The 9,590-nt window shown below is 33.2% G+C and overlaps 1 protein-coding gene across 5 annotated transcripts in view; it reads left to right on the top strand.

Annotated features, from left to right (window-relative positions):
* Positions 1-9,590, top strand: part of TTC39B (tetratricopeptide repeat domain 39B) — a 116,194-nt gene that overhangs the window by 40,901 nt on the left and 65,703 nt on the right. The window contains exon 1 of one of the 5 annotated variants that reach the window (XM_074282934.1): positions 8,261-8,369. The exons of the other annotated variants lie outside the window; for them this stretch is intronic. The gene's annotated coding sequence lies outside the window, so the exon portion shown is untranslated. Of the gene's footprint in view, positions 1-8,260; positions 8,370-9,590 lie in introns of those variants that run through there. 5 annotated transcript variants of the gene reach the window in all.

The raw sequence follows: 9,590 nt of genomic DNA, 5'->3' as shown, positions 1-9,590 counted from the left end.
GCTAAGTACAAAGAAGGTCATCACCATGAATAATAGGCTAGCCATTTGTTTACTCCCAGTAAAGGCCAGAACTAGAGAATTGTTAAGTACCGACTTAGCACTTAGTAAGAACCTAGCATTTGATAATGTAAATTATTGTGTTTTAACCTCACAACAACCTAGGCTTTTTGCACTTTGTAGGCAGAGTTGGAAATAGTATCCCCATTGCATCGATAAGAAAATTGATATGAATGAGACTCTGGATGAGCTAAATCATGTGACATTATGTTCAATTAAAATAGGATAATAAGGAAATTAGCTAGAAGCAACTGAATGTTGTGAATTCTTTGGATGAAGTGTAATGTATTTTATGATATGGCACCCCTAAAAACAGATTTTTGAAATTACATGATTATTAAATAGGTAACTAATTTTATGTTGCAATTTGTATGGCTGGTTTTAAATATATTTTTAGTTGATACAGACTATTTCCTGAAATAGACATTCCAAGGGATAGAGCACTTGATATTATGGGGAATGCATGAGTACATATATATGTATGTATGTATGAGAGAGACAGAGACAAAGAGATAGACAGAGACACAGAGAAGAGAATGTGTGTGTAGTTTTGGGGGTAGGGAGAGAAGTGACCAGTTTAAATTCTATTTTCTGGGTTCTGGGGACAACTTTATTTGTATATGATAATTATTTTTATCCCCTTTCATATTTGGGTACTATAAAGTATGCTTTAGTCTGATCATGAAAACTGATCTGGATTTGGGAAACTTTTATTAAAGATGAGGTTTGAAAATTTATGCACTCCCTCAATAAACCTAAGTAATTGTATTTTATACACACTTCTGGTTTTCATTCCCTCTTGTGTTGTTTCTGAATTTATATGTTTTTTATTCTGTATGACAGAATTGATATCAGTTTATGGTGGCAATGGTAGAAGAGGAAAAGATAAGTAGAGAATAGATGAAAGGGTTAAAGTATCCCAGAGACAAAGAAAGTCAGTATTCTTAGTTCCTTGATGTGGGTATTTTGATATCAGAGAATTTTAGAGATGACTAAGAAGAATATTCTGGAGCCATGGATGGAGAGGCTTCTAACCTGGTTTTAAGAAGAAATTGGAATCCACCATGTTTTAGTTGATCAAGGAAGCAGCATACTGGTAAGAGCCCTAGATTTGGAGGCAGAATCTGAGTTTGAATTCTGCTCTGCTCACTTACCTACCACTTGTATGTCACTTCATCTAATTTTTAAAATAAGACAATTGGACCAGATTATCTCTAAAGAATCCCATTTAGCTCCAAGCCATTTTAGGCTCCTATGTTGGCCCAACACCAGATATACCTGCTTTCTCCAGTCTTAAACTATAAGCCAGTGGTGTCAAACCCAAACAGAAAATGGCAATCACAAATCCACATACTGACTTAGTTTCAAAATGCTATGTTATTTAAGTTTTGTTGTATTTTTATTTATTTTGTTCAATATTTTCTAATTATATTTTAATCTGGTTTGGTTCTTATTGGAGTATTTTTTGGCTGCATGTTTCACACCTCTACTGTAAACCATTTCTCATGGCTCATCGTCATGAGCTGTAGCTGTGGTAAGGGTAGAATCAGCTATTTTCTACTAACACCATATGAGGTCCCACAAGCAGGATGCAGCATAGCAGTAGGGCTGTGTGAGAAAGCGAAATGGGTCTTCTTGATTGTTATTCTTTGCAATGAATTATCTAGGATTAGAAGTTTAGGTCCCAATAGGAGAATGACAAGCCACTATTAGGTATTGAGAATTCAAAACCAGTAAACTAAAGATCAGGAGAGCCGTCCCAGAAAATAGTATTATTACCTGTGTTTCTAAATCAGCCCATTTGTTCTGTTTTAGTTTTATACTTCATGCTCTTATATGCCCCAGTAAACACTGGCAGGTATGTGTCAAGGAGTAGCCAGGGAGAAGTAAAGCCCTATAAGTTCTTATAGAACTTGTCCTAGAGCAGGAATGAAAGGAACTAAACTTATCTAGAATTTTTTTTTTTAATATCAAAAGGCTGGGCTTAAAGATTTAATATGTAATGAGAACTCAACCTAAGATTATTTTCCACAAACTATTGAAATGCTCATTCTTCTTTGATAAATGTGATTTAATATTCAACTTTACTTTTGGCTTCTCTTTTTCTGAAAATAACTTTTTATATCTAAAAATAAAAATCCCAAGCAGAAATAGTTATAGTAACAGTATAGTATTTGAAGGATTGTATATTTTAATGATAGAACCAGTAACTACATAAATAAATAGAATAAATAAATATTTTAATGATAGAACCAGTAACTACATAAATAGATAGAATAAATTAAAAAGAGTATAAATATGTGGTTGTTAAATATAAGGTAGTTGAAGGGATCAAGAAAGGCTTTTTTTTTTTTTTTTTTTTTTTTTGGAAGATGGTGCTTGAGCAGTGTCTTGAAGGAAGAGGGCATTTTGTAAGATCCAGGTGAGGAGGGAGTGCATTCCAGATGTGAGGGGATTGCTGGTGAAAATGAGTCTCTGCCCTCAAGAAGCTTATAGTTCATATATATGGATTTGCACAAGTCATGGCTTTTGAATTTGTTTTCTTATCTATAAAATGGGAGTAATAGTACTCTATTATATATCTCACACTCTCGTGGTATTGTGGTGAAAATGCTTTTGCAAAGTACTAATTTTAGCTCTATAGAAATGTGAACTATTATTATTGTTACTATCATCATTATCATCATCCTTATCATCTCATTCTCATGAGATCTCATCTGTTTTTGATAATTTTCGCATAGAAATAGTTCTGGAAGGAAGTCGATTTTTACATAGGTTGCTAAGATGACTAATTTCAGTAGTTGAATAAAATTATTATTATATACGCTCATCCTCTGTAGGTATAATGAAAATATCAAATTTTAGTTAGTACAACTCCAAAAGTAGAAAGAATAACATGCACCTCATCTTATTCCTACCTGATTTTGATTTCCTCCTTCTGGGCCCCTATATGCTTACAACTTTTTATTCCATATTGTTTGGAGATTGAATATTTGGCATGGCTGTACCTCCTTAAGTTTTTATGGATCAATGCTATGTGTAGGTAATTGTTGGCAACAATTTGGTCTGTGATAATAGTGCAATTCTAGTTTAGTTTGTTGGTTGGGTTCTCTAGGATATTGTGAGCTTTTTGTTGTCTGGGAATTTGCTGTCAAGCCATGACAATATGGTTTGCTTATGATGTTTAATTCTAGCCACTAGTTCTTATCTTTGTTAGGTATTTTAGTTGTTGCTAATATTTTGCAGCCTGCAGTTTTACACAACTTTTACTTTTTTCCTTACATAAACTCTTCTGTAAAATCTAGTGGGAGTGATTTCATCTTGAATTGACTTTGTAATTCTTTCTTTTTCATGAATAAATCTACACAAGCTCTTGATAAACTCCAATTTATCCTGAATGTATCTTGGACATTGACGGTTGCATATTATTTCCTCCATAATTGTTTGCAGATTGTCACATCCTTGAGGTAAAAACTGTCTTTTACAGCCCCAGTGCTTAGTATAATGCTTGGCAGATTTTTAAAAAAGTGTCATACTGACACTAATTTTTTTTTTGATATTTTATCAGCTTTGTTGGTTGCATTCATATGGATAGGTATAAGGGCAATACATTTGGAGATTTTAGTTTATTTGTATGCTCCATCTGGAGTTAAAATACTTTAGGCTATATTTGACAAATCCAGTAGCATGCTCTTGTTGACAAGCACCTGTTGTCAAGCACCTGTTGTCAGTCTTTACCATTGCCTGGTGAAGTGATGTATGCTTGTTCCAAAAATATTTTTTGTAGGTTTTTGACTTGTTTGTGATGTTTTCTGAGAGTGCTTATCAATCTGAGAATGTTTGACAAGGAAGTGTTAATCTTTTTCTTTCTTTCTTAAGTTAAAAAGTATTTATATTGTTAATGTATGGGTTTTTGTTGAGACAATTTCCAAATCTATTATTGTTCACTTTATTGTTCAGAAAGTATATGTTGAAATTGGTTTGCTTTAAATGTGTTCCATTTAGCTTTGATTTCCAGATACTAATAAATTTTTTAAAAACATATTAACCATATGCTAATGGTTGTTCTCCTTGATAGTTTTGTCCTTGAGAAATGTGGAGACTAATATTTTTATAAATATTACCATTTTCACTGATTCAGTTTAAGATCAGGATTAATGCTTGAAGCCTCAGTCTCTCTCTTTCCTTGACATATGTTAAAATTTCTATACTTATTGACTCCAAATAATGATGGCTTTTATATTAGTGGAGAAAACTTTTACATGAATTGAAAGAACTGTTGCTTTTGTTATTACTGACAATAGATTACAGAATTTCCTCTCTAGTATGATCTAATTTTATAGTTTCTTTAGCTTTTTATATAAACCTCAATTAAAGCCTTGCCTTATCTCTGCAAAACTTTTTTCCCCAGTTAACTATTCTCTTTCTGATTCTAAGTATTGACTTTGTGCAGAAACATTACAATTTTATGTAATCAAAATTGCCCTTTTCCTCTCCTGTGATTCTCCTTGAACTTTTCACATATGAAAGACTTTTCCTTGTTTCTCAAATTTGTTTATATGCCTTTTATATCCTATTATATGTCAGTTTGGAGCTCATTGTGTTTTATATTGTGAAATATTTATCTAAATTTAGCTTCTGCCAGACTGTTTCCCAGCTTTCCCAGGAGTTTTTGTCAAATATTTAATTTTTATCAACAGTGGTTGGAATTTGTGTTTGACTACTATGATAACTATTACTTTTGGCAGTTGTGTTTAGAGAGAGGAGAGACTTGAGGAGGGTTCTTTTTTTTTTTTTTTTAATATTATATGTTCTAGATGACCAGCTGTGAATGACTTTCTTACTTTCAGCAGTACAGCGATACAAAGATCCACAACTACTTTTTATGATTTAAACCCAGATCTCTTGATAGAAATTCATTTCTCTTAGCCATTAAAGATGGAATGAGGGCATGGCCTAGGGTGGTGGTGATGGTGAGGGTGGGAAATACTTTATAGAGAGAATCAAAAGGTTAAGGCAACAACTCCGTTATGTAAAAGATAGAAAAACCAAAGATGACTTGGAAGATTAAACCTTGGACTAGGAGTTTGGAGGTATCACCTGTAGAATTAAGAAAGATAGGAGGAAATAATAGTTCTTTGCCAGGGAAGATGAGGCAAATTTTGAAAATACTGAATTTAAAGTTCTGTGGGAACATTCCAGTATAGAACACTGGAGCTAGATAACTATACCATGATATTTTAAGCCTTAATTTTTGCAATTTCCCACTGTCCCACACCCCTACCATTGGAAAAATATGTATACATATCTACTCGAAGAATCATTGCAGTTGATTAAATGCATGCATGCATGCATAAAAAAAGGTACCCTTTTTTTTCATTTGTGGCATTTTCTTGATACTTTGTGGGACATGAATTTGTCCTTAATTTTAGAGGTGGTAGCAACAGAAATTTGTGAGATGATTTGAAGCTAGGAGAGTGAATTTTAAAAGATTTATATCAAGTATTTATGATGTCTTTGCCCTTCACTGTGTGGGGAAAAAAGTAAAAGCTAGATATAGGCAAAAGTGTTTTTAGCAGCCTTATTTTTTTATTGTAGATCCTCCTCTCCCTTCCTCTTTCCCCACCTGGGAAGAAGACAACAGGGGATTGGTTCATCCAATTACAAATTCTCAAAATAAAAAAAAGAAATCATATGAAACAGAGTATAAATAAATCGATATGTACAGACTACAACTGTACTAAAGAGAATATAAATATATAGAAGTGAATAGCATGAAAGAAAATTAAAAGGGACACAAAAATAATTTAAAAAGAATTACCCATATTTAATAGTTAAGTTTATTCAAGTTATAAAATTTAAAAAATTGGTTTTGTTTAAATTGATGTTAGTTGTAAAATAAATAAGTGGATAAAATTATAAGTTATCAGCAATGGAATTCTGGGTTTCATTTTTATTTCTAGTGCTTCCATTTTAACCCTGTTTTGTTCTTTAGTGTTAGGCATGATGTTTGGGTATGGAAGTGGAGTTTTTACCAGATTTTTGCATCTGATATTGTTATCTGAATTCTGGAAGTGGTAATCAAGTCAGAAAACTCATCGAAAAATACCGAGTAAACAGAATAGGGAAAAGCAGTTTATTTACTCTGGAGGATCTTTGCTGCCTTACCTTTGGTTAGTTGTTTTTGGTTGAATATCTAAATGGGCATTGTCTCCTGCCTCCTTCCTGCACTTTTATAAGGAGGAAAAATCCAAACCTCATTATTTGTTCTTATTACTAATTCAAATCAGTATATGTTAGTCAAATTTCCCTTGGACTGCTTAAAATGTTTCATTATTAAAGCAGCATGCTTTTTGAGCCTTCTTATTTTTGAGTCCTTTCTGTCTCACCCTATTCTCTTGACCCTATTTGGGGTTTTCTTGGCAAGAATACTGGAGTGATTTGTCATTTCCTTCTCCAGTTTATTTTACAAATGAGGAACTGAAGCAAACAGGGCTAAGTGACTTGACGAAGGTCACACAACTTTTGCATGTCTGAGGTTGGATTTGAACTTCCCTCTTCCTAACCCCAGGGTTGATGCTCTATTAACTATACCATGATATTTTAAGCCTTACTTTTTGCAATTTCCCACTGCCCCACACCCCTACTCTTGGAAAATATACATGCATACATACATACATATATATGTATGTATGTATGTGTGTACACACACACACATATATATATATATATACACAAAGAATCATTGTTGTAGTTGATTAAATGCATGCAAAACTCTATTAAAATTAGAAAAATATGTAAGATGTTTGTATACCTTAAAGCATTATGTAAATGTCATTACTATAATAAATATCTATAGAAATTAAGTGACCTGCCAAAAGTCAAAGATAATAAATAGCAGAGCTAACTCTTTATATTCTACTCTAGCTCTTTAGTTTGTAGTAAAATGTTATTTTAAAACCAGTTTTGAAAGAGTAATAGGTATCTCAACAGATATATTTTAGATTGGCTTTGATGTCAATAAAATTAAAATACATTTTATAAGATCCTGAGATATTATAATTTAGAATAGCAGGACCTTAGAAATAATTCAGCCCAACATGTACATTTTAAAGATGAAGAAACTTGAGACCCAGAGGGGTCTCCTGTTAAGACAATGTTAATAAAGAAGGATTTCAGTGTAGGTGAAGCTTTAAACTTAAGAGGAAATCCGTAACTGCATATTTGTGATTTCTCTCCCCCCCCTTTCATCACGTCCATTTATTCTGCTTTCTTAAGGTTTGTAAAATCTTGTAAATTTGTAAAATTTGTAGATTTTTGTAATTTGTAATTCATAAAAATTGTAAAATACTAATGTTATATTTAACTGGAGTTTGGGACTATAGGGAAGAACAGTACTAAGATCTCTAGTTCACTACTAAATAGCTGTGTGGTTTTTGAATCTTCTTGGTCTTAGTTGATTTTCTTATCTGAGAAATGAGGTTGTTAAACTGGATGATTTCTAAAGGAACCTTTTGCTTAATCCTATGCTTAATGGTCAGCCTATATCCTGTGCCCTCTCTTCTGGCACTGGCTCAAGTATTTTCTTACTCTACTTGTGATCCGACCCACCATCTACTGGGGGAAAAACAAAACAAAACAAAACAAAACAAAACAAACAAACAAACAAAAAAAACCTTTTATGTTTCTGAAAATCTTTCTAATCAGTAAACATGTATTTTTTTTTTTTTTTGGTGGTATTGTCTTATTTAGACTTTAAAGATAAATGAGTTATGTATAAGCTACTATCATCATATTTGCCTAGTTACCTTTTTTGCTTATTTTACCTAAATTCTTTCCTTCATGATAATTTCTAATTAGTTACTTAAAATGCTTTAAATTGAACTTTAGTTTTTAAAATCCAAGTCATTCATATTTTTTCTCCTGCATCTCCCTCTTGGTAGTTAAGCAGTGATGGATTAGAATTAGGTTGCAGTACAGATTGGAAAAAAATCTCCCAGCATCCTCTTCCTGCTGAGGCATCAGCTACAGCAGGAACGTAGCTTCCACTACAGCTGACATTTCTTTAAAATTTTGATATGGAGCGTCCTGTGATGCTGCAAGCTGCTTCTGCCTTATAAACTCTTCAACGTTATTTTGATATTTTGCTTGAAAATAATTGAACCTCATGGACATCAATGGACAAAGCAGAAACTGAATTTTCTTTGTCTTTTTGCTGGCTTGAAAATATTTGCTAGGTCAGAGGGGAAGAAAGACTTATCTTCATTGTGGGACTGTATTCATTCCTTTAAAGTTATTGCTACTGAAAATCTGTAAGTATATTTTAGCATCATTTTAGCAGCATCTGAAATCATTATTGTGTCTGTGGCAGACTCTTTAAAAATAATTTAATGTCCTTTTAAATTTGTGATTTTAGGTTTGCATATTATTTTGGAACATACATCTAGATCCTTTTCCTTGTTCACTTATTTTTATTTTTTACTAAGGGTAGGTCTTGAGCTCTGAGCTAACAGAATTTCTTGCCTCTTGCTATCTGTGATTTAATCTTCCAGGAATCTGTAGCTGGGGTTTTAGCCATTGTAAGGTATGCTTTTAGGGATCCTAAGACTTTGGCTGTAGAACAATAGCAGCATAAGGATGTCTCACTGCACATTTCCTGTGACTAGCTCAGGTATTTTGTCCTTTATATTGTTGGATTGTTGTGTTTGGGCATTTAAAATCTTCATGAAAGAAAAAAACAAACAAAAGTAGTGTCCCCTTTAGTAGCATTGCTACTAGTAGGAACTTCATTTCAGAAAATTTACCATCAGTTGCTGTTCTCCTTTTTAGCAGATTCCTGTGAATTGGAGTTTTAGAAAAAGTGGTCTTTGCCTTACTTCTTTCTAATTGTGTCTGAATCAGCGCCAGCTTTCTGTGGCGCATTCCTACAGTCGGACACTTGGCCTGATTCATTGTGTCCTCTGTGCTGGTGCGGGGCGTGCACCCATCTTTTTACTTTAGAGGAATTTGTGGGAAAATAACTATGTATTATATGTGAATTATTATTGAATCATTATCACTTTGTAGGAAATGAGCTCTTGTGAAGTAGAAAGATTTTGAAGTCTGGGGCCCAGGCTCTAGTCTTGCTTCATATTACCACTGTATGACCTTGGAAAAGTCAGCTCCTTTCCCTGTATTTCTGTTCCTCCTTATGTAGCATAGGGGGGTTGGGACTATGATTTCTTGAGGACTGCCTTTTATCTCCTGAGACAGACCCTTGAGATCTGTGATATGATGTTGTCTTCCCTCCTTCCTACCCTTGTCTTTGTTAAAATATTTTTGCTCTGGCTTCTCTTTTTGTGATGACTAGAGAACCAGATATATAAAAGATGGGTGATCTTAGTAATCTTTTTTAGAAAAAAGTCAGTTAAAACTGCTTACAAAAGTTGCCCAGCTGAAATTTCAGTGGTCCAAATACATTAAAAATACCACTTTGTAGCATTGTTAGTAGCATTGTCAGTGACAAATTCGTTTGACTTGCACATATTTTGCTA

Source organism: Sminthopsis crassicaudata, chromosome 1 (assembly GCF_048593235.1).
Source record: "Sminthopsis crassicaudata isolate SCR6 chromosome 1, ASM4859323v1, whole genome shotgun sequence".
Classification (NCBI taxonomy): Eukaryota; Metazoa; Chordata; class Mammalia; order Dasyuromorphia; family Dasyuridae; genus Sminthopsis; species Sminthopsis crassicaudata.
This window is presented reverse-complemented; position numbering and strand designations above follow the sequence as displayed.